Source organism: Eumetopias jubatus, unplaced genomic scaffold, assembly GCF_037043125.1.
Source record: "Eumetopias jubatus isolate StellerSeaLion01/CBP00866 unplaced genomic scaffold, mEumJub1_p1.0 scaffold_16, whole genome shotgun sequence".
NCBI lineage: Eukaryota > Metazoa > Chordata > Mammalia > Carnivora > Otariidae > Eumetopias > Eumetopias jubatus.
The window spans coordinates 89015326-89041702 of NW_028274822.1; positions in this window are offsets into that span (position 1 = coordinate 89015326).

Sequence of the window (26377 nt, forward strand, 5' to 3'; positions counted from 1 at the left end):
GGCATTACTGGCAGATGCTCGGCTCTCCTCGATAAAGGAACAGGAGTGATAAAAACCAGGAAGATGCTGTGAATGAATAATCTGGCTGAGGAAACACATAATTATCATGAGTGTCAGTCTCCATAATGAAGCATTGGTAGGGCCAAATCCGAGCCCAAGTTCCCAGCAAAGGGGGAGTGGTAATATGTCGAGTACCCAATAACTTAGCTTCTGATTAGCTCCCGACAGCAGTCCTGGAATGCGCAGGTGCAGTCCTGGGATGCACAGGTGCAGACCTGGAATGTGCAGGTGCAGTCCTGGAATGCGCAGCTGTGCAGACCTGGAGTGCGCAGCTGTGCAGACCCAGGCCAGTGCAACAACACTGAGATTCAGAGCTCCCCACCTTCCAGTCAGCTGCCTTGGACTGCTGCTCTGCCTGCCGCCCCCTCCCTGGGGAGATGCTAGAATTTTAGCACAGACCTTGAGATCCCTGGCTACCCCTCCCATTTTACAGATGAGGAAGCTGAGGCCTAGAGAGGGGTTTGGAATTCCCAAAGTCTCCCGGCGAGTCCACAGCCAGGGTTGGTCCCGAACTACCATCCCTTGACTGTGGCTTGCCTTCCCCACCTGCACTGTCCCACCCTCTCAAGGATGCAGAGCAGAGACCAAGCTTGGCTAACAACCCCGTGTCCTAGGGGGATGTCGATTTCTAGGGAGAGGCGGGATTTTTCCTTCTACGAATAGATGGCATTTTGTCTTGTTATTTACTTAGTTGATTTTTCTGAATAGATGTACATGTACATGGTTCAAAATTCAAAAGGTGTATGTTGAAAATTAGGTCTCCCTCTCTCCCATCTCTGTTCCCCAGGCTTCCCGGCCTCCTCAGAGGCGGCAAGTATACCCTCCTCCTCTCCCTCACTGTGGCATATGCACACAGACACAGAGTTCTGTGTTTCTATTACTCCATAACCTTCTGTCTTTGAGAGTATACCATACCAGTTCATGAAGAGTTGCTTCTCTCTTTTTAACCATGGTGTTGCATTTCATTGTGTGGATTTACCATAATTTAGTCAGCACCTGATTGAGACATTTAGGTGGCCTCCACTGTGTGTGTGTGTGTGTGTGTGTGTGTGTTTTCTATTATAAACAGTGCTGCAGGGGCCTTGTAAGCGGGTTTCTATTTGCACATGTGGGAGCACATCTGGCAATTTATTGACCAATGTGGCTAAAATGTCCAGAGAGGTTGGTATTAGGGCGCAGCTAAATCCAGGTGTGCAGACCACTTGGAACTGATCTCTCAGTCTTGCTTTGCTTATGTTGACTTCATTCTCAGAAATAAGAAGCCTTATGAAACTTTTATTCGGTATTATTTTTAAAAGATTATTTATTAATTTGACAGACAGAGAAGGAACACAAGCAGGGGGAGTGGCAGAAGGAGAAGCAGGCTTCCCACCGAGCAGGGAGCCTGCTGCGGGGCTTGATCCCAGGATCCTGGGATCATGACCTGAGCTGAAGGCAGATGCTTAAGGACTGAGCCACCCAGGCGCCCCAATATTCAGTAGTATTAGTTGCAAACCTACAATGTACCAGATGTCCTAGGTGCTGGAGATATAGCAGGGAAGAAAACACGGAAATCCCAGCCTCATGGTGCTAATATTCCCAAGATGCTCCACCCCCATCAGTCAAAGGTTTAAATTCTCCAAGGTGGAGGAAAAAGAAAACGCCTTCCTTCTAACCGGAAAAGGCTCAGGATCAAATCGCATTGGACCAGTTTGTGTCCTGTGACAATTTCTGGCCAATCACATTGGCTGGGGCCGCTGGAACACGATGATTGGCCAGGCCTGGCTCTCGGAGCTAGGGGCTGAGGCTCTGCTCCTGAGAAACCACGTGGGCTGAGCGTGGGTGCGGGGTGGCGGAGCACGGTGGTGGTGGGGCTGGGGATTCTTGAAGCAAAAGGGGTCTGTTATCAGAAGAAGGGCCGTAGACCCCCCAGGGGCACAGATGTTCACTGCAGTGAACTAGAAGAAGGAGCCAGAAGGGGGAGAAGCCTGCTCCATGTGTCTGCACAGCAGCTCAGACCAGGCCTTCCCTGGCTGTTGCAAGGGACCTAGGGAGGTGGGAGAGGCTTGGTATAAGGATCCTGGAAGTGGAGTCTCGGGGTGCTTACTGCTCATGAAAACCCTGTGCTTACGGCAAGAGTATTCCGTTCTGCATCAGTTTATTAAACAGCAGTCATGGGGGAAAAACCATGTTGGACGCTGCATTACCTGAAATTAATTATAGTAATGATATTCACTTTTATCGAGACCATTTTTGTGCCAGAACTTAACAGGTATGAATTCGCTTCATTCTCTCCACGGCCTTCTGAGGTGGGCATTATTACCATGCTCATTTCTGGAGGAGAAAAGAGAGGCACAGAGAGATTAATTAACTTCCCCAAGAGCACACAGCAGGTAAGGGGCAGAGACAGCATTTGAATCCAGGCATTCTGGCTCCAGAACCCATACTCTGCATATAGGCTTTTTCTGTCTCTGTTCCAATCTGTGTCAGAGGACTGAGCCCTAGTGCTGGGATGCCAAGGAGCTGTGTGACCCTGACGACTCTCTTTTCACTAGTTTGGTGCCTTGGTTTCCACACATGCAGAGTGGGTATCAGGGCGACCCAAGTTTCTTTAAGGATCAAATGATGTGTTTGGCAGGAGCACCTTTTGGTGGGAAAATAATCTAAGTGTTTTTGCACATGTGTTAGTTTTCTGTCGCTACTGCAATGGATGGCCACAAGTTTAGGGGCTTAAAACAAAACAAATCTGTTGTCTTACAGTTCTGGGGGTCAGAAGCTTGCAGTCTGTTTCAGTGGGCTAAAATCACGGGGTCGGCAGGGCTGGTTTCTTCTGGAGGATCTGGGAGAGAATCCATCCCCTGTCCTTTTCCAGCTTTTCTGTCAGCCAGCGTTCCTGGGCTCAGGGGCCCCTTCATCCTCAAGGCCAACAGGGAGGCATCTTCAAAGCAGGCTTGTGTGCGCATGCTCCCTTCCTCCTGCTGCACCCCACCCTCCTCTTCCGTCCTGACATCTTCTCTGATTCGGACCCTCCTGCCTCCCTCTCACAGGGACCCTTGTGATTATACCGCGCCCACAGGATAATCCAGGATAATCTCCTCATCTGAAAACTTTTTTTTAAAAAGATTTTATTTATTTATTTGAGAGAGAGCACAAGAAGGGGGAGAGTCAGAGGGAGAAGCAGACTCCCCGCCGAGCAGGGAGCCCGACGCGGGACTCGATTCGGGGACTCCAGGATCATGACCTGAGCCGAAGGCAGTCACTTAACCAACTGAACCACCCAGGCACCCCCAAAATTTTTAATTTAACTTAATCACATCTGCAAATCCCGCTTTGCCATGAAAAGTCACATATTCTCAGGTTTCAGGGGGTTAGGACATGGACATCTTCGTGGGCATTTTATTCTGTCTGCATGGTACACTTACTAATCTTAATTATGTCATTGTCTAGTGCCTATGTAACTGTAAGTGAACCATTTTTCAGGCTTTTAAAACACAGGTAGATTGATACTCAGAAGAAAACAAAAAAAGGGCCTTAATCTCCCTGCCCAGATAACCCTGAGGGATAATTTCTCCTGTTTGGACATTTAAACAGAAAATGCAAGTAATATCAGTAGAAGGATAAAGAATGTGAGCGACAGAACCACACAGGCTGCGAGGTAAAGCCGTCCGCCCTCCCTGCACCCTCTTCCCATGGTTAACCAACCCCTTTATAGTTTTAGAGGATTCCTTCTAGAAAAAAAATGAAAGTATAAACCAGAATAAGTGCACCTATATGCACCTTCCCTTCTAAAAAACGGTACAGATTATATTATTCAAATCATTATGTATATTGATTTTTTACAAGATTTTCTTCCTTTTAGATCCCTTTGCCCCAGCACGTAGGGCTTCTTTGAAAGAGTTCTCAGCATTTCACTGCAGGGACAGAGCATCATTAATTAATGATTTAATTAATCATATTATTTATTTATTGTTTTTGTAACTAATCCCCTATTGCTGGTTACTCTGGTTGTTCCTAGCTTGTTATTACAGATGATGCTGTCTGAGTATCCTTGAATACCACATCTAAGACAAGGTCCCTGACTGTAGTTTTAGCATTTTGGGTTTCTCAGCATCTGGGGCAGGATAATTCTCTGTTGTAGGGGCTGCCCTGGGCACTGGAAGATGTTTAGCAGCATCCCTAGACTCTACCTACCCACTGGAAGCCGGTAACATCCACCTCCTGTATTGTGACAACTGAAGATGTCTTGTGACATTGCCGTTGTCCCCTGGCGGGGAGTTACTCCCTTTGAGAACCGCTGTCTTAGGGGCAGATGTTCCTCACAGAGGGTGGTGGAGTGAGTTAGCTTTATAAACCTGCCCTGAGCTGCTGATGGCAGGTGGCCGGGTGGGCCCTGGTTAGCTCACAGGGCAGGTGGGGCCGTTCAGAGTCAGCAGGAAGTTTGCAAGGGAGACTCACTTGGAGTTGGCAGGTGGGCAACACCGAGCATCTTAAACCTTGTTGCCAGGAGTTAGGCAGTTACCGGCACCTTGCCTGTTCCTGAGAGAATTTGGTCATACTTTGTCTGGCTTGATCTGGAATGTTCTGTGGGTGATGTTTCCTGCACTCCTGGCTCAGCAGTCTCCACCTTACCTCTGCCTGCCCTAGCAGAGTCCCCCACTTTCTGCTCTGAACCCGATGCATTTGTATACTATCTTTGTATAATAAGTAACCCCAAAGAAACACGTGACAGCCAGACCCCTTGAGAGGGTTTTTTTCCTCTTTCTGAAATGAGGATAGAACCAATCTCATAAAAGTAGTGGCACCAGGCACCCTTGTGTGGGCTTTCCTTGTATTAATTTGCTTAATGCTCACAATCCTGCCCACTGTGATCACCATCCCCATTTTACGAGGGAGAGTAACTGAGGCTCCAGGGGGCAGGTAACTGGCCCTGGGCCACTTTGAGCCCAAGGAGCCTGGTTCTGGCGTCGGCGCCCTCAACCATTATATGAGGACCATACTATTTTATAAGGAAACTTGGGACGGGAATGACAGTAGCCGGCTCTCACATGTGTCCGCCACAGGCCAGCCTCTTCCAGGTGCTGTACACGTGTTCAAGCCAGAGCAGCCCTGCGAAGCAGTTACTTTCATCATCCACATTTTGCAGACAGAGATTCCAAGGCTCAGAGAGATGAAGGAACTTGATCAAGGTCAAATGGCTAGGAAGTGCCAAATGTGGATCCAAACCCAATTGGCCGCAGGGTACTGGGTGCAACCGTCAGACTGCACTGCCTCGGGATGGGTGAAAGCAGATTTCTAAAGTTTGTCCCCTTGAGAATATCCCGGAAGCTCTTGGAAAAATTTATCTGCTAGTCATGCTGTTGACGTATCTGGGCACTTGTCGATCCCCCCAATTACAATCCATCATGCTTTATGTCCCCCTTAAATCAGGGATGCACTCCACAAAGGATCCACAAAATTGGTATGTTTTAAGACCCAAAACAAATGAAACAAAATGAAAATCGTCTGTGGATCTTGGCCGGCGTTGGGCTGTCATTTGTTCAAGTAGCTCATTACACATCAGAACCCCCAACTGCCCAAGCTTCCGGACGGCAGGCAGCGCGAGAGTTTCAGTTTCAACTTCCTGCTCTTCCTGATTTATGAAACCATACCACCTTAAAAATCAGGAAATCTTCCAGGCATACGGGGAGATATGGAGACTAGTTTAATGAACACCAGGCACCCACCCCCTAACTAGGGGAGTAAAGCATGGTGGTGACGCTGGGTGATTTTGCACCCTCCCCCCAGATCTCCTTTCCTTCCCTTTCCCCAGAGGACCTCACTGCCTGAATTTAGCATTTTTCTCTTAAGTTTGCTATCCACATATGTAACGACGAACTACAGACATCACTGTGCATGTTTGTAAACTATATAAATAGCATCTGACTACACACATCCTTCTGGAACGTGTTTAGAGGAGTGGTCCATGAGCATAAACGTTGCTGTGGGTTGTTTTCCCTCAGCGCACTCGGCCATTCTGTGCAAGGGCATTTCGGCTGCTGGCTGTTTTCCGCTACGGGAAGCAATTCTGCAACGCGGGTTCCTACGGGAAGCAATTCTGCAACGCGGGTTCCTGTACGAATCCTTGTGGACAAGTGTAAGCATTTGTCTGGAGAATGTAGGTGAGGTCGGGATGGCTGGGCTTTAGGGCACGTGTGGTCGACAGAACTGAAGATGGTCTCCAGCATTTCCCACTCCCTGGTGTGGGGCTGTGGATATGAAGGATGTCGTTCCTGAGGTTGGATTATGTTTTATGACCCCACTGGCCTTACAAAAGGGAGGTTATCCAGGTGGGCATGACCTAAAGAGTGAACCCTTTATTTATTTGTTTATTCATTTATAAGATTTATTTATTTTAGAGAGAGAGTACTTGCAGCAGGGAGGGGCCGAGGAAGAGGGAGGGAGAGTTTTTTTTAAGATTTTATTTATTTATTTGACAGAGAGAGACACAGCAAGAGAGGGAACACAAGCAGAGGGAGTGGGAGAGGGAGAAGCAGGCTTCCCGCTGAGCAGGGAGCCTGATGCGGGGCTCGATCCCAGAACCCTGGGATCATGACCTGAGCCGAAGGCAGACACCTAACGATTGAGCCACCCAGGCGCCTGAGGGAGGGAGAGTCTTGAGCAGCACTGAACACGGAGCCCGTTGTGGGGCTCCACCCCACAACCCCGAGATCACGACCCCACAGCCCCAGATCACGACCCCACAACCCCGAGATCACGACCTGAGCCAAAACCAAGAGTCAGACGCTCAACCAGCAGAACCACCCAGGCGCCTCTTATAGAGAGAACCCTTTAAATCAAGGTGTATGGGTGAGACATTGAGAAGTTTGAGAGATTGGAGCTGTTAGAGGGATTTTCCATGAGGGAGAGTCTCCATTGCCGGTTGGAAGGTGGAGGGGGCATGTGGCGAGCAACACAGCTGGTTTCACGGAACCCAGAGCAGCCCCTGGCTCACTGCCAGCGAGGAAGCAGGGACCCAAGACCTACAACCTCAAGGAACAGGACCCTGCCAGCAACCTGAGCGGGTTTGGGAAAGACCCCGACTTCCAGGAAAGGACAAAGCCAGCTGACATCTCAATTCCATCCTTGTGACATCCCGAGGAGAGAACCCAGACATGCTGTGCCCGGATGTCTGACCCTAGAAACTGTAAAATAAATTTGCATTAAAACTGCAGTAACATGGACCATTTGCAGGTGTGCAGTTCGTGGCATTGAACACATTCACATGGTTATACAGCCATCATCACTCTCCATCTCCAGAACTTTCTCATCCTCCCAAACTGAAATCCTGGACCTAGGAGAATTTGCATGGTTTTAAGTTGCTATGTTTGTGGAAAATTTGTAAAGCGCAACAGAAAATGAATCCAATCCAAAACCACAGTGACTTTTACAGAAAGCATTTTATCAGAGTAGAGTCACTGGTTTGCCTATGCTGAGTATCACTGTTAGGTATTTCCAGGGTGCGTTTTTTCTCATTGTATCAAAGAAGAACTAAAATAGCTTCACCTCTGTTTAATTCTCCTGTGGAGGTTTCAGCAGGTAGCAACTTCAGGAAGAAATGGAAATAGTTTCCTAACTAGATTAAACCTTCTAATTCTCTTCCCCCTCCCCCATTACCTATATAATTTGTTGCTTAGAAACACTTTTATTCCCCATTTTATTTTTTAAATTTCTGTGATAGAGTGCATGGGAAGGAGATGTTAGGTATTAGCTAGAAAGGTTTTATGAACTAGAACAAATGTGAAATGTTCCCATTTCTCTTGTTTTGGAACTGGTGGCCTGCTGCCAGGGAAGATTTGATTTTTTTCCCCTACATTGGTTGATGTTGGGTATAAGAGCAAGGTCAAGAAAATGACTGTGATGGGATACTCAGTATAGTAGCTAGGACTCTTTCATTGGCAAGTGACCGAGACTCAACTCAAAACTGTCTTAAGAAGAACATCGGCTTATAAAACTGTAATATTTGGGAGGAACAGCTTCAGGCACAGCTGGATCCAGGGGCTCAAATGAGGCCATCAGGACTTGGTCTCTCTCTATCGATTGGCTTTCTGTTGGTCTCTTTCTCAGTTGCTCCTTCAAGGAGTGGCCTGCAGCAGTGTCTCATGTCATCCTCACAGCTGGTGATGGGAACATAGCTTCTATTTTCCACTTACTTTAGTAGAAGTCATAGGACTAACTCAATGGATTTTGGGGGGACAGAGTTTGGACAGTGCTGATTGGCCAGGTCTGGGTCCCATGCCCAAGCAAATCAAAAGAAAACTGAGGTATCGTGAATGAATGTATGGGGAGTCGTTGCTGGGGGTCGGGAGCAAGGACAATGGGTATTTAATTCATCCAGGGGTTCTTAAGCCAAGGGCATGGGTTTGATTCTTTTGAGAGCTGGGGAGCTCTGCACTGTGCCTCCAGCTGGACCCTGGATGGGCCAGCCTTCGTACGAACACAGGGCCCCAGGATGGAGATAGGAGAGAAAGGGAAGGTGGTGGGGACCCTCGATAGAGTATCTTCCTCACTGCTGGCCAAATCTGTCAGACTCTCCGTTTGCTCGTGGTTGCTCGTTACGGACAAGAGGCGTTTCCCTTGTATTACTTTATTGAGCCATTCTACAGTTAAAGGTGTTGCAGCCGTTTAAAAACTGGTCACAAGTTTTTGACATTCCTCCCACTGAGGGATGTGGGGTCTGCGTCTCCTCCCCCTTGAGTCTGAGCTGACTTGTGACTGTTCTGACCTCACAGTGGGAAGGACACTGTGACTTCTGAGGCTGGGTCCTTAAAGGCCATGTGCTTGGGTCTCATAGAATGTTCCCTTGTGAGATCCTTTCCTCTCTCAGCCTAGACGCCATGCTGTGAGGATGCCCAGGCTGGGTGGAGAGGCCGCACACAGGCACTCTGGATGACAGTCTTCCAGCCATCCATGCCCAGGTGTAGACGTGTGAGTGAAAGAGTCTCCAGATGAATCAAGTCCAAGTCTTAGGGTCAGCCCAGCCGTTCAAGTCTCCCAGCCGACACCTCCACCTCTGTGGAGCAGATAGCCCATCCCCTCTGTATCTGCTCTGATTTCCTGATCCACAGAACCCATGAGTTATAATAAAATGGTGTCAGTCTACACCACTAAATGGGGGGTGGTTCCTTACACAGCAGATAACTGGAACAGGCATGCTTGCATTGCTGGCAATATCTGTTGGACAAAGCGAGCCAGAGATGGCAGAGATCTGTTACCCATGTACTGTCTGACCCAGTAATTCTGCTGGGAATCTATCAAAAGGAAATAATCTCAAATGTGGAAAATGGATCAAATATTACATACACAGTGCTATTAATAATAGTAAGAAATTTAAAACAACCTATTTTTCCAATGATGGGGATAGGATTCCTTGATAAAATAATTATGGCTGCCACTGGGTGTTTGGTATGTGACAGGCTCTGTGGAAGGGCTGCCCATATATCACCTCTTAATCCTTTTCACAATCTTTGAGGTAGGGATTATGACCCCAATTTCCCCACCATTCGAAAGTGGAAATTGAGGCTTGGAAAGCTTGTCACTTGCCTGAATTTGCAAGTAGCTACCCTGCTGAGGCGGAAGCCATGCTGTTCAAAATACACGTGATCTGATTTAAGGCAAGAGAATGATTTAGAAAATCTTTGGTAGAGCCATTCAACAGTGTATCAGGTAGTCCTTATACATGACGTGTATCAGGAATTTTTAATCATAAGAGGAAGTGTTTATGCAAAGTTAGGTGGGAGGAAAATGCAGAGCGAAAACTGCATATACAATAAGATGCCAGCTGATTAAAACTGCACACACACAAAAAGCAAGTATGCAAAACGTGAACAGTGGTTGGTAGGACTGTGGATGTATGGGCCACCCCGAGCTTTTCAGCATTTTCAACTTTTCTACGATAAGCAAATGCTACAGAAGAAAAATATACAAAAGGAAAGCGAACCGAAGTTAACCACGGTCAAGCATAATTAATCAATGAAATGACAAAAGAGAGCTAAAGTTTCTTGTTAGTTAAAAAAGAACGTAAAAAGCCCGTTACTCTGACAACGATCTTGCGCCCATTCTGATAAATCACCTGGGGGCACTCTTAACGGTGGGGAACAGGTTGGGAGGCAGCAGGGCTCCGGCCACTTCCCCCAGGGGTTCTACACGGGAATGTCTGCTGGCATTGCTGCCTGGGACTCAGGCTGGGAGCCAGCCCGTTGGGGCGGGAGCCAGAAGGGAAGATGGAAATGAAAGGGCGGGATAGAAACCCCCATCGTGGACTGCCGGAGGAGAGAGTCTGAGAAGGTGTTGGTCACGTGGGCAGGCCGTCTCCCTTGTGAGCCTCGCGTGTGTACTGGTGTGTGTGTGTTAGAAAGAGACAGACAGACTTGGGTGTCTAGGGCAGGGCTGCTGTACTCGGTTAATGTCTATGTCTCAGATTTCTCCACTGAATCAATTCAGGAGTTACTAGTGTGGCCCAAAGGGTAGGAGGCAGGTCTGGGTTATGCTTAAGGCTCAGATTTGAAACCGAGACTTGACCCCACCACAATCAGTGGCTTGGCCTTGGGCAAGAGAGAGCTTTAGTTTTGCCTTCTGTGAAATGGGAACAAGAATGATGCTTTCTTCCAGGCTCATGTCTAGGATGGAATCAAACCATGTATCCTACAAGTGGGAGGCCCTCCGCACTGTTCCGGACGTCAGCACCAAGAGCATCCATGGTCCCCGTGGTTGGGGTTGGGTACAATCACCCGGAGCAGCGTCCTCCAATAAAAAAATAACACACCTCCCGAGATCTGCCTGTGTAATGTAATGTTTTCTGGTAGCCACATTAAAAAAGTAAAAAGAATCGGGCGAAATTTTAACAGTATATTTTATTTAACCCAGTCCATCAAAAATGTTATTTTTCCAGCATATAATCAATATAAACATACTATTTATGAGATATTTTACAGACTCAGTCTTTGAACTCCGGTGATACAGAACCTCTCAATTTGTATGTTCAGTTTTCATTCGGAAATGCTTGATCTGTTTAGATTTCATAAAATATACAGTTGAAAAAAGTAGCTTTGTACTCAATTTGGTCCAGTAACTGAATTGAGTATTGGTTTATAGATTAAGATTAATTAAAACGAGGGGCGCCTGGCTGGCTCCATCGGTAGAGGATGTGACTCTTGATCATGGGGTCATGAGATCGAGCCCCATGTTGGGGATAGAATTTACTTAAAAACAAACAAATAAATAAATAAATTGAAATGAAATAAAATTAAACTTTAAGTCTCTTAGCTGCAGCAGCCACATTCCAGGTCTTGTGACCCCCTCCCCCACATTTGGCTAGTGGGGACTGCGCCTGGCAGCACATGGGTGGAGATTAGCCCTGAGCTGGGAAACCAGTTTGCTTGGCTTCCAGTCTTTACCACTTTCCAGCTGTGTGATTGTGGGTGAGTTACTTAACTCTTTTGTGCCTCTGTTCCCTATCTGTTAAACGGGTATTATGACAAAAATTCCTGAACGTCAACCCTCGGAGTGGTGTCTGACACATGATGCAATCAGTAAATGTTTCAGGTTAGCCATGCTGCACCAGAATATTGCAAAATATGGGTCAAATTGAATTCTAGCCTTGATTTAGTTTTTTAATACCCAAAAGAGCCAGTGCTCATAGAGCTACAAACAGTAGCCATGTCTAGAAGGCAGCGTAGCATAGTGGCAAAGGGCACAGACCCTTAGACCTAAACTTCCAGTGTTCAGATCCCTGCTTTGCTACTTAATAGTTGTGTGATCCTGGGAAGATAATCTCTGGTTGTCATGTTGTGGAAGATTTAAATGAATATGCATGTCAGTACCTGGTACCTAGTGGATTTTGTGTATACTTTTGCTTTATTTGTTACATTATTTCAAAAGTCATTCTCTCAGCCTATTACTATTTGGTAATTCAGCTCTGAAACCCTTTAGAACCACAACAATCTTTGGGGCCTTTAGAACAGAAGTTGCAGTGGGTGGGAATGTGCCTAATCCCACCTGTGGATGTGATTTGTTTGGCTTGCTTACTGTTTGGCCCACAGAGAATTAAAAATGGAGTTGGTTGCCAAACTTTAAAAATAAGAGAGATATCAAATAAAAATCCAGATTTCTAGGATTTCTCTTGAAATATCACAAGTGTGAGCCACCCTGGGCTGGTCTTTCCACTTGGCAACAATGGGCTGGAGCTAAGAGCTGCCCCACCTTAAGGGGGAGTGAGTTCTGCTATTAGCCACAGTCCCTGCCACTCCCTTTTGCCTCATCCCTGGCTTGCTTCACTGTTGTACCTTCCCTGCCTGACCCCAGGCAGAATTTGAGTTTAGGAGTCCTGGAGCCCTTGTTTTGATCTGAAGGTAGATACAAAAGCAAATGTAAGCTCCAATGTAACGGTGCATATGTATTCCCACCTGGCTTTTGCAGGATTAACATGGGGCCTTTGGAGCCAGAGCCATGTGCCTGGGTCTGTGTTGAAGCCCGTAGGATTGTCTGAGGCAGCACAGGCTTCTTGGCCTGCGATCCACCCCAGACATTCTCATCTCAGTTGGTGCCAATCCTGCTCCCCAGAGCTGTGCAGTCCTCCGACTTCTCCTGATCTTTCATCCCACATCCTCTTGGCTGTACCTTCAACATCTGTCCAGATTCAGTTTATTTCTACCCCAACTGCCTCCTGCCTCCTGCTTCCTCTGTTGCTCCTGGTCTGTTTTCTGCCCGGCAGCCAGCGGGATACTTTGTAAAAGAAATGAACAGACTTGAATATTTTTAGAGCCGTTTTATGTTTACAGACTAATGAGCAGAAAGCACAGAGAATTCCCATATACCCCCTCCCCTATTATTTTTAAATTTGTTTTTAAAAGATTTATTTATTAGAGAGCGTGCACATGTGTGGTGTGTGCACGCAAGTGTGTATGAGCAGGGGGAGGGCAGAGGGAGAGAAGCTCAAGCAGACTCCTTGCTGAGCGTGGAGCCCTACTCAGGCGGGATCCCACAACCCTGAGATCATGACTTGAGCTGAAATCACCAGTCAGACAACGGACTGAGTCATCCAGGTGCCCCACCCCCTCCCCTATTATTAACATCTGGCATTTGTAGAACTTTTGTTACAACTGATGAAGCAATGGTGAAACATTATTGTTAACTAAAGCCCTCGTTTACAGCAGGGTTTGCTCTTTGTGTTGTGCATTTTATGGGTTTCGACAAATGCATAATATCATGTATCTACCTGACAGTGTCCTACAGAATAGTTTCTTGCCCTAAAGATCCTCTGTGCTCTGCCTACTCATACCTCCTTCCTTCCAAACTGCTGGCAGCCACTGATCTTTTTACTATTTCCACCGTTTTTGCATTTTTAGAATGTCATACAGTACGTAGCCTTTTTAGATTGGCTTCTTTCACTTTGCAGTGTGCATTTACATTTCCTCCGTGTCTCTTCATGGCTTGACAGATCATTTTTATTGATGAATAATATTGTATTATCTGGGTGGACCATAGTTTGTTTAGCATTCACCTTTTGAAGGGTGTCTTGGTTGCTTCCAAGTGTTGGTAACATCTTCCATATTTGTTACCATTTCTGTTGGTTGTCTTGTTTTCTGTTTGTTTATTTTGGTCTTCCACTCTTCTCTGCTTCTTTTGTTTTAGTTGAACATTTTATATAACTCCAGTTTTTCTCCTCTTTTAGTATCAATTATACTTTTTTTTTTTTTTTTTTTTTTACTTTATTTTGTGGTTGTCCTTGAGTTTGCTGTATGATTTACAGCTACTCCAACTCAGGGAGGCTTTTAAAGCCTAAGTCAGCTCATCTCTTTCTCCTGCTCAGAACCCACAAGGGCTACTCATCACACTCAGATAAAAGTCCTTATGGTGGGCTCCATTCCTTATCATCTGGCCCTGATCCTCTCTGAGTCCATCTCCCCCCTTTGCCCGCTTGCTGCAGTCACACTGGCCTCTTTGCTTTTCTTCAAAACCACAAGGCAACTCCCACCAGGAGTGCTCTTCCCAGATATTTGTTTTGGCTAACTCCCTCACTCCCTTCCAGTCTTTGCTCAGATCCTGCCACCCCAGTATGGCCTTTGAGGACCTCTCTTCACATGGTTACACAACCTGCCCCTTAGCTGCACTGATCCTTCTTGATCCTACCCTGTTTTCTCCCTTGCTCATGTCACCTTCTGACAACCAACCTAATTTACTTGCCATGTGTGTGGTTTGTTGTCCATCTCCCCCCATGAGAATGTCCACCTCACAAGGCAGACACCATGTGGGTCTTGTTCTCTGCTGTGTCCTGAGTGCCTGGCACAGAGCCTGACCCATAGCAGGTGCTCATAACTGTTTGTCAAATGAATGAGTACACAGGTGAGTATTGGCTGCAAAATGTCTTTGCAAACAAATCCTTTTAGTGTTATGCCAAGAATCATAGAATCAGGACCAGGTTGTTTGGAGAACACCAAGACTCACCCAGGTCCTTGTGCTAAGTCAGGGATCAGAGTAAAAGGAGCCAAGGAAAGCTGTTAGGCTGGCATTCCGGGCTGGGTAACCTCTTAACTGTGCACAGGAGGTGTACAGATTACCGGCTGCTCTGGAGAATGTGTACTTGGCCCTAATTGGTCCTTGTGAGCAGCCTGACTGTTGATCAGCTTTTCTGGGGGCGGGGAGCAGGAGCAGTGGGAGAAATGGCCTTGCTTGGTCTCTGTTCTGTCGACCAACTTGAGGGGTAAAGAGGGGGTGATGGGGCTGGAAGTCACTGTGCTGGAAACAAGTTAGAACACTTGGGTCACCTCCTCAGTCCTGCCTGCGTCAGTGTTGGATGACTTTCCTCAGCCAAGGGAGCGGGCATCCTTACACCACAGGGTGGCTGGGAGGAGGGACCCGCCTCCCCTTGGAAGAGGATTAGGATTAGCTCATGTCTTGAGGCAGGTGTGCAGGTGGCATTGCTGTTTCGGGCTTCCTGCCGCAGATGTAGACCTGACATGTGCCAGGGCGTTGATGAGGTCCCTCCTCTGAGTACTTCCCTTGGCCACTGTCACGAGGTGGCCTTCTGCTGGGGTCCTCTGCATGCAGAGCCCTGGGCTGGGGGAACGGTCAGCCTTCTGGCTTGCCCTGCCCCAACTCCATCTATCCTCCACATCTTAAGAAGTAGAGCAGGACCTCTCGGTGGTCACCTATGCATGCCATCAACATGGGTGAACACCTGCGGTGCACCGTGCATTGTGCCCGGCCTGGGGTTTACAAGACGGTGCGGTTGTTGTTTCTGTCCTCACTTATGTGTAGCCAGATTGGTGGAATCAAGAATCGAGATGCTCAGAGGTGAGGTCCAAAATGTTTAGCAGCCAGTTCGGCACGGACACTAGGTGATCAGAATGATGGTGCCTTAAAGCACCGTGTGATTTCAGGAATGCAAGCCTGGGAAGGAACAGGGATGAGGTCTTCCAGGGGCCGACTCGCAAATGCAGTGAGAGGTCCAGCAGGCTCACGCGTTGGCTCCCGTCCCCTCCCACGTTACGCACTGATCCTTCTCATTAGTTCTTTCTCCTGTGTTGTTGATTCCTTAGCAGCAGACATGCTCTGCTTTAAAGAAATACCCTAGACCACCGGCTCCCACCCCCCACCCAGCTACCGCCCGAATTTCTCTACTCCATGTCCTAAGAGACGTCCCACGAAAATGTTGACTGTACTCATGGCCCTCATTTCTTTGATCTCGTTCTATCTTGAACCCACTTTAGTCTGACTTTATCCCCTGCCACTGTATGGAACAACTCCTGTGAAGGTCACCTGAAGCCTTCCGTTGCCATCTCTCTAACATTTGACTAGGTCACCAGCTCCCTGCCTCCTGGTCGCGTTCTTCCCTTGGCTGCCCCTCCCCAGGCTCCTTGCAGTTCTCCGTTCATCTCCCAACCCCTGGAAATGGGAGCAGCCCCGGACCTGGTTCTCGGGCCTGCCTTGTCGGTACTCCCACCTGAGGCGATGTCTTCCAGCCCGTGGTGCTCGAGCCCTGCTCCGCACGGACGCGGGCTCCTCCCCGGGGCCCTTGCTCTTCCCTGACCTGTGGGCCTGTGTATCCGGTGGCCGCTCAGCAGACCCTCCGAGACCTCCTGGAGCTGCCTTGAGCTCTCTGCAACCAGCTCGTCCTTTGGTCTTCCCCATCTCAGAAGATGGCACCTTCACCCCCAGAGGCACAGACCCCAGACCTTGGGGTCATTTTTGATGTCTCTTTCCTAAAGCCATGTCACCACTCCAGTCTCAGTAGCACACGCCCTGTGCAGCCCGCCAGTGGATGTGCTGGCTCTGCTTCCAAACTCCGCGCCGAAGGCAGCCTCTTCTCACCTCGGTGACCCCTCCCACTCCAGGACAATGCCAGTAGACTCTCAAGGGGACAGTGTCTTGTTACTTGTCAATCAGATCATGTTGGTGCCCTGTTCCCACTCCTTGCTGGCTTCCGGTCTCACTCAGAGCAAAAAGCTGTGGTCAAGGCCCTCGAGGCCCCGCAGGATCTGGCCTCCCACCTGCCCGTGCCTGCAACGTGACAGGCACGTTCCCACCTCGGGGTCTGCGCTCACTGTTCCTCTGCCTGGGACTCCCTTCCCCAGGATGTTGGCATGACACCTTCCCTCTCTCCTTTCACATCGTGGCTCAAATGTCACCTTCTCAGAGTGGCCTTCATGGACCAGACTCTCCCTCCCCAAGGAGCCCCGCTTCCTATCCCAGCCACACCCCACCCCCTTTTAGCCTGCTGTGCTTTCTGTGTATCCCTTGTCACAGCCCAATGGCCCGACACCCTGCCAGAGCCAGGAGCTGTGGGGAAGATGAGTCAGCCCCCAGCTGGTATTGGATAGCACCTCAACCCCCATATGTGGTCCAAGAGGAGTGACCCAGAGATTCCATCACCGCCTCCCTGTCCACATCCTGTGAGATGCTGAGGCTCTGTACAGCTAAGGGAAAAATCTCTGTAATCACAACAGTATGCATACTAACTACAATTTGTGGAGTGATTAGTGTACATCATGACTTGTTCCAAGCACGTCAGGCGGATTAACTCATTAAATCCTCACAGCAGCTCCATGAGCTAGGAGGAGCTGTCATTAACCAGTTTTATGGATGAGGACACTAGGACACAGAGAGGTGACAGTACTTGCTCAAGGTCACACAGCTGGGGAGGGGCCAGGCTGGAATCTGAACCCCAGCCTTGTGGCCAGAGCTCAATTCTTAGCATAGCATTGAGGAGCTTGGCTCTGAGTGTTGGGGTGTCCATCCTGGGACCTAGGGGTTGAAGGTGGTGACATGGAGGGAAGTTCACCGAGGTCACAGCATCAGCCTGTGGTCCTGGCTGTGTAGTGGGAATATATTTCTCTTCTAGCCATGATGTGCCAGGTCCTACCTCTTTGTTCTGCTCTGTTCATCATTCCGCTGGGCGCCTGAGGCTCTTCCGACCAAACTCCGGGAGTAGAGGTGCTGCTGTGAGCTTTCTCCTTGACCTGTCTGATGGTCTTCCTGTCTTTCAAAGGCTCCTTCTTTCGATGCCTACAGTTCTCATTGCTTTCTGCATCTTTCTTGTGGTTGAGGAAGTAATTTGTTAAACCAAATGATAGCCGACTTTAAGAAACTTACTTAGTGTATTTGCATCTCTAACAGGCTTCAGAGGGCAATGCTAAACCCAACAGAGTCTGATGGTAAGGTCTGAGCACTATGCCTCGGAAAGTAGAAGATATTTGGGAGTGGGGGATTTCTCTGCACCCCCAAAACATCCAGTAAACTATTGTTGTATCCTACCTTCATGATTTCTGCTTTATCCAAATATTACGTGTCCTAAGATTTATGTAGTGATGTCATGAGGTTTCCTCATTGCTCTGTGCTCTGTTCACACAGAGATAAGACCTGGTGTGGAATATCTGTGTAGCTACAGCATCATTCTGGAATGACCTAAAAATGCAGGCAGTCTCTTTCTATTTAAAAGTTAAAGTAACCCTGATATCTAGGAATGTTTTAAGAAAACTTCCAACTCCTCAAAGTGCAGTATTTTCGGGTCAAATTTTTGTTGATCCCAAAGTTGACATTTATGGCAGCTTTTTGGAATCCTCCTACTGAAGGATGGCTTTCCCACGTCGTGCTAAGTGAACCTGGGACGCTACACTTGTTATCTGGGGCAGCCTTTTCTCTATATTTCTTTACATTGACTCAACTCACTTTTTAATAAGCCAATCCTTCTCCATCCTAAGCAGTTATATCTGTGAAATCATGAGTTCAATTGAGATTATAGGTTGCCTGCAGTCAGAGAGACATCATCCCAAATAACTCTACTGTTACGGTGGCTTAAATAAGTAGAGGCACTTGCTTCTTTCTTGCATGAGTTTGGTGGAAGCAGTCCAGGGTTGGTGTACAGCCAGGGACCCGTGTTCTGATCTTGTACTACCATCCCTAGGTAATACCCTCAGCCACATGGTCCAAGATGGCCCACCTCCATGTCCACATTCCAGCCAATGGGAAGGCACAGAGAGGATGTGGGGACACACCCCCTTCTTTTTTTTTAATTTTTTATTGTTATGTTAATCACCATATATTACATCATTAGTTTTTGGTGCAGTGTTCCATGATTCATTGTTTGTTCATAACACCCAGTGCTCCATGCAGAACGTGCCCTCCTCAATACCCATCAGCAGGCTAACCCATCCCCCTACCCCCCTCCCCTCTAGAACCCTCAGTTTGTTTTTCAGAGTCCATCATCTCTCATGGTTCGTCTCCCCCTCTGACATACTCCCCTTTTCTTCCTCTCCTGTTATCTTCTTCTTTTTCTTTTATCTTAAAATATGTTGCGTTATTTGTTTCAGAAGTACAGAACTGTGATTCAACAGTCTTGCACAATTCACAGCGCTCACCGTAGCACATACCCTCCCCAATGTCTATCACCCAGCCACCCCCATCCCTCCCACCCCCGACCACTCCAGTAACACTCAGTTTCTTTCCTGAGATTAAGAATTCCTCATATCAGTGAGGTCATGTGATACATGTCTTTCTCTGATTGACTTATTTCACTCAGCATAACACCCTCCAGTTCCATCCACGTCGTTGCAAATGGCAAGATCTCATTCCTTTTGATGGCTGCATAATATTCCATTGACACACCCCCTTCTTGACATCACTTCTCAAATTCTGTTGGCCTAGAACTCAATCACATGGCCATACCTAGCTGCAAGGGAAGCAGGGATATGTAGTCTCTTCTGGGAGGTTAAATTTTGGGGATTCTATCGATAACCAAGAAGGGGAGAGAGGGAAGATATTAGGTGGCTTCTACCACCTTAGGGTGGTTATGTATTTTTCTAATAGACATTAAAATAAATAGTGCTAAAAATCTGTTGAAGTTCATTCATGTCTCACCTACAGTCATTTGGTATGTGTATTACACTTGAGAAAACAGTCTTGTAGAGTCGGCATTCTCTGTGACCACCACCCTGTTGGACTCCTCACCTTATTGGAAGTAGGGCATAGGCTTTGCTGTTGTAGGATGTGGGACCTGTGGCTTTTGAACTGGCCCCTCCAGGAGAGGTGGGACACCCGTCTTCATGGAGTGGAGAGGCCCTCAGCTGCAGTGACTATGTCGACGTGCTCCCGAAGCCTTACAAGGATCACTTGCCCACTCTTCAGTCCATCTTCTGACTTTGTGCAGCGGCTGCCCGCCAGGGTGGTCAGGCATGGGCAGGGCACGGGGGTGCCATGTCAGTTCTCTGAGGCCCCTGCCAACGGACATCACCACCTCAAATCAGTGTGCCTCCTAAGGCCGGGATTTGTCTTACCGTGGACGCGTCAGCTGGGGCCATCACGAGTCCCGACAGGAAACGGGAGTCCCATCTTAATGACTTACCAGCATGGTGCGTGATGGCAGCCACATGTCCCAAAGCCGGGGGCAGCTTGTCTCTTAAAAGTTAATGATCTAGGAAGTCCTGACGTAAAGTAAAACCTTGAGTGAAATTCCATGGTGTTGCGGACAGTTAATTCTTTATTAGGTTTTCCTAAGACTGAGATAAAAAGTATTTTATCCTTTTAAAGGTTTGCGTTAACATGTCATTGCATTTTATAGATACAGTGATCTCCATTTGGCTAATCCGGGACAGGTAATGGAAATCTCTGTGCTGTGGAATGGCAAACCGCTTCCTAAGACTTTGCCAGCCTGTTACTTTTGCTTTGGTGGGGATCGCAAATCTCATAGAGGAGGCAATCTGGATGAGGCCCACGAGGACCGGTCGGGCTGTTTGTGTTTATTCGTAGTTGGCTGGAGCGGGGTCTCTGTCCTCCTCCGCGATATTTAACAGCTCCACTGACGGTAGAGCTCATGCTAGGTTGTTTTGCCTGCAGGAGCCTTGTGATGGACTTTGGGGACAGAGAAGGAGAAAAAGTCAGAAGTTCCAGCCTTCACTAGCTTTGTGTCACAGCATTTGCCTATGTGGGGAATCATTTTTCAGAGTCTGGTGCCTGGCACGTAAACTCGGCCACCTGCCAGGAGCCCCGGCCGGCGGGGGCAGACACTGCTCATTGCCACACAGGAATGGGGGTCCAGAGTGCCAGATCTTCCAATTTTTTCAATCGGAACTGGAAATCTGGACTCTTAGGAGAGATGTAGGAAATAAATCTAAATTAAGAAATACTATGCAGGCTTACCAAAACACACGTGTAGGCCACATTAGCTATTGGAAGCTTAGGTTTTAGCAGATGGTGCATGAGGCTTATTCATTCAACCTCCAGCCAGGACTTCTCCCCTGAGCTCGAGACTTCTCTGATGGTCTACCCGACATCTCTCCCTGGATGTCCCTGGGGCATCTCCTACTTACCTGTCTGTGCCCTGAACCTCTTCCTCTTGCAGCCTTCCCTATTTCTGTTGATGGCAACTCCATTCTTCCAGCTCCTCAGGTGGAAGAGGCTGGAGCCCTCCATAATTCTTCTGTTTCTTTTTTAAAAATTTTTTTATTGTTATGTTAATCACCATACATTACATCATTAGTTTTTGATGTAGTGTTCCATGATTCATTGTTTGTGCATGACACCCAGTGCTCCACGCGGAACGTGCCCTCCTTAATACCCATCACCAGGCTAACCCATCCCCCCACCCCCCTCCCCTCTAGAACCCCCAGTTTGTTTTTCAGAGTCCATCGTCTCTCATGGTTCGTCTCCCCCTCCGATTTACTCCCCTTCATTCTTCCCCTCCTGCTATCTTCTTCTTCTTTTAATTCCTCCGTTTCTATCCTACCTAAGCAATCAGCAAATCTTGAGGCCCTACCTTCCATGTCTCTGCAGGCTCTGGCCCCAGTGCACCTCTGCTGCTCTATTGTGCTTCCACTGTTCTTGCCTGGACTGTTGCAGTAGCCTCCTCCCCGTCTCCCTGTTTCCTGCCCGCACGTCTCCCCAGTCCTTTCTGCCCACAGCAACCAAAGCAGCCCTGTTAAAGGTCAATTGGACCACCTCCCTCTTCTGCTCAAATTGTTTCACTGGCTGCCTTCTCATTCCAAGTAAAAGCCAATGCTCTTAAAATGAGCCAGAAAGTCCTAAACAACCAGGCTTCCCATTATCTCTGTGATATCTCCTGTCTTCAGTGGCCCCACTCCTACTGTCCCTGGCACTTTCAGGCATGCTCCTGCCTCAGGACATTTGCACTTGCTATTCCTTGTCCCTGGAACTTCTTCCCTTCTGTGTCTCTCACCTCCTCAGACTTTTATCCCAGTGCCTCTTTTTTTTTTTTTAAAGATTTTATTTATTAGAGAGAGTGCTTGCAGAAGCTGGGGGAGCAGCAGAAGGAGAAGGAGAAGCAGGCTCCCCGATGTGCAGGGAGCCCAACACGGGGCTCAGTCCCAGGACCCTGGGATCATGACCTGGACCGGAGGCAGATGCTTCATCACCTGAGCCACCCAGGCGCCCCTCATCCCAGGAGCTCTTGCCCAGAGACGGTTCCTGGCCATCCCATCCGACGCCGTGACCACCTGCGCCACTCCTGCTAACGTTCAGTATCCCCCTTCCCATGTTTGTTTTTTTTTCCCTGGCATTGCTACTGTCAAATGTACTATACATTTCATTTCTTGATCTTCTGGCACTCCTTTTTCCCCACTAAAATCTCAACTCCATGAGGCCAGGGATTTCTGTCTGGCACCTGGGGAGGACCCATTTTTAAACGAGTGAATGAAGAGTGTAGATTCAGGAAGGTTTTTGTGCATTACTATTACAAACCCATGGATGTATATGTAGGTTCATATATTTCGGTTGTTGTTACTCTTTTTGGTTCAGGTAAGCTTCTTAAGCTCTGTGCTTTGGGATTCTTCCTGTAAAATGGGGATGATGGCACCCAGCCCCGTAGGGCTGTTGTTGGACTCAGTGGGCTAACATATGAAAAGCACTTAGAACAGTGTCTGGCATTTAGGAAGCACTATATAAAGGTCTATATTATGATTATTGCTACTACTATTATTTATCTGAAAATTAAAATATTACCAATAGGGCTAACATCTGTTGTGATCCATACCCCCAACCACGCTTCTCCCCACTTTTCTCCTCAGAGGTAAACCACCACTTTTTTCTGTATTTCAGGTCTTTTCTATGCAGTTAAGTATAAATATATGGACCCGTAGAAAAATATAGGTACTTAAAAAAATACTGTAGTTCACATCATTTTTTTTTTTGAGGAGCTTGTTTTTCCCTCTCTCTCAGCAATGCATCATGGACATGGTTGACTTCATTCTTCACCACCGCTGTATATGGTTCCAGGCTATGGAAACTGCTCCAGGTTCTGTGACCGTCCCCCAGTGGGGGACATTTAAGCTGTTCCCAAGTTTCTGCTACTACGAACAGCACTCACCTAGTCCCCTGGTGTCTGCCCCGTGAGCACTTACGCCCTTCTGGAGGGCTGTCACCAGGGCACGAGGTGGTATCCAAGGGTTTACGCACTTGCCATTTTAATAAATACCGCACATTGCCCTCTCAAATGCTGTTGCCACTTATGGTTCTCATTCTCGCCAGCAGGAGGCAAAAAGCCTTTGCTTTCTTTTTTTTTTTAATTGTAATTTTTATTTTGAGAAATGAAAAAAATATGAAAAGTACAAAATGTAACGTAACAAACATCAGTGTACTTAGCACCTAGAAATGTCAGCTGTTAACATTTTGTTCCATTTGCCACAAGTCTTTTATAATTTTACTTAACAGATACGCCACCATTACAGAAAAAGTTCTCTTTTGCACAAGTTCATCTCCCTCCCTGGAGGCAATCACTGTTATGAGTTTATCATGCACCCTTGCAAACCATCTTTATATTTTACTTACATGTAGAACCATGAACAATATATTATTTTTGTGCATTTCAAAGTTCTTTTTTGTTCTTGGTCATAGGATTCTGTAACTTGCATTTTTTCAGCCAACAACATATTTTGCTGACCTACCTCAGTCTTTTTACCTGCTGTGTAGTATTCCATTCTGTCTCAGTTTATCTATCTCTTCTCCACGCGATGGGCATTTAGGCTGAATTCCAGTGATACTATTAGAGCTGGTACTGAGATGAACATCCTATAGGAAACATTCCGATTCTTTGTTACATATTTTGATAACATTTCACTTTTGTATACTCTACAGGATAGGGTGTCACCTTTTCACAGACACAGAAACAGCCTTGAAAAGAAAAATATAATTTTACCTTTTTTTTTTCCTACCTGTCAGAGGACTGTTCTTTCAAGGACAGGAAGACTGGGCTATTCGCAGCTTGCTTTCATGAGTTTGATTGTTGTTGTTACAAAATGTACCTCAAGATGGAAAATATCTATACTCTGGGATCTTAATTATGTGACTCTTTTTGTACTGGGTGTTCTCATTCACTCACCTGGTATTTGCCGAGTGCCTCCGCGTGCCAGGCACCGGTCTCGGCAGGGACACCTCCGATGTGGTCCTTGTCATCGTGATTTCCATTCTGGGGGAAGCGGATAATGTACCAGGCACAAATCAGCATCTTCTCTTCCCCTCCCAGAATTCGTTACTGAGCAAATGGAGACGTGTTTCCTTGGCAAGTCTGTTCCCTGGCTGAGGGGATGTATGGCGAGCAGTTTCCGAGCAGAAACCTACAGTTTCTGAGAGTCGTGTTGTGATTATCAGTTGGTGCATAACAAACCACCCCAAAACATAGTGGCTTCAAACAGTGATCCATTTATTTTGCTCGGTAATGTACGGTTGGGGCAGGGCTCGGCAGGGCCAGCTGTCTCTGCAGCAGTGGCCATCATCTGGGGCAGCCTGAAGCAATCATCTGAAGACTCACTCACATGTCTGGTGGTTGATGCTGGATGTTGGTGGGACCTTAGCTGCCCTGTGGCCGGGATGTCTCCATGTGGCCTCCCGGTGTGCCCGCCTGACCTCCTTACAATAGGGTGGCAGTTTGCAGGGCTGAGCCTCCCGGGAGGACCAGTCAGGAACTGCATGCATCACCTTTTAAGACAGTCTCCAAAGTCATGCAGAGTCAATTCTGCTCTAGTCTCGCACTGAGTAGACTCCAGGGCAGGGGACCCTCCTATCCGTGAAGGTGTGCAATGTCCCCTGTAAGAAGGGCACATGGGATGGACATATTTGTGCAGTGGGCAGTAGCATCCGCAAGAGCTGTGCAGAGCAATCCTTAGTCCTGTGCACGTGGTCAGCCTGATCTTCCTGTGGGCCTGGCTTGTGTGAGACCTGCATGGAGGCAGCCGTGTGGACAGTGGTTGGGACCATAGCAGAGTCTTTGAGGGCTACTGGATGCATCCAGACATTGCATTGTCTCCTTAGTGCCCTACAGTATCCCTTGTCCCTCTCATTGCACAGATAAGGAAACTGAGGCTCAGAACCCTTGAGTCAGCTCCAACATCCACACAGTTAATAAGCAGGGAGGCTTGGGTTGGAACCCAGACACGTGTTAGACTCCCTGCCTCTGTCGACATAACCACCCCTTCCTCCCGGGAGGTAAGGCTTCTGTTTTGCTCTGAAAGCTCCCAGTCGTGGGACTCCATGGGCTGTCTCTGAGTGGCCACTTGGTCTGGCAGGCCTCTGGTTACCATGGTGACAGTGGCTAGCCACACAGAGAGACACTTTTGACCTTTTTTCCTACCCCCCTTCCCGCCCGCACACTCATAGGTTCTGGCTCTTACTGAACAGAGAGACACAGTGCATTTAGAGGCTTCTGAAGGGCACCTCCTGTCCGTCTGCTAATGGGCTTGTTGATTTGAGAAATGGTCTTAGGATGTCTCCTTGACTCAAGGCACGGGCTGGGCAATTATAAAAATGAAATATGATGTCATGTCAGGCAGCCCATCACCGAGTTCTGGTGTCTGACTGTTCAATTATCTTCACCTGTTTCGAGGGCTTCCAAACCCTTCAATAAAAGACCTTTCAGGGTGGAATTTTTCTTGCTCGGTCTCTCGCTCTTCTGGGCTATTTTGGGGCAATGGAATAGGACATATTCACATTTTCTTTGACATAATTGCACATCAAAGGTGCCGTATGTTGGTGTTTGTGGCCAGTGGCCCTTTGAATGGGAAGTTCTTACACGAGGATGCTCCTGGCTTTTAGCACTTGCCCTGTATGACATCTCTGTGAATAAGTCCTAGGGGATCTGGGCCACCGTTGTAGAGGGGAGACTGTTCTAACCTTGGGTTAGGAGGGGAGGCACCTGCTGCTTAGGAATATTGGTTTGAAATCAAAGTTAATAGGGATTTAAATTAAACAGACATGAAAATTTTATATTCACAGAACACGTGCGTGTGGCATCTACTGGGGCAAGTCCATCCTTCCAGTTTGCTCAGGTTGTTGTGAGTCAGGCCACACTGTGGTGTCAGACACCCGGGGTCTGACAGTGGCTTCCCCCCAACCCCATCCAAACCCCATCACGACCTGTCTGGAATCTGCCTCTTCACGTTTTACTGCTTTCGTGCGGGGTTCTTTACCACCTATCCTTATCAAGGAGCCTTTAAAATGTGAGTCAAATCATGCTGCCCCTCTCAAAACCCCAAACAAATAGGGCAGAGAGTGGCAGGTCAGAGGGCAGGTGGCGAGGGCCGGGAGGTTGGATGAGGAATCGGGTGTATCTTTTTAACAGCCTGATGTTTTCTTCCTGGCCAGGGGCTTCGTGAGAAGCAGCTTAGCGGAGCTGGAGTGGTATCTCCTTTCACTGCTCAGGCCAGATCTGCCTTCCTAGGACTGCCAGATGAGGCACGTGCCAGATCAGAAGGACATTTCAGACTGACAGGCACATGGTGTAAAGGATAAAGTAGATGCTTCTATGGAAACAAGAGGGCCCCTGGCACTCTGTCCTATGTCAGGTAATAGGGAGTGATGG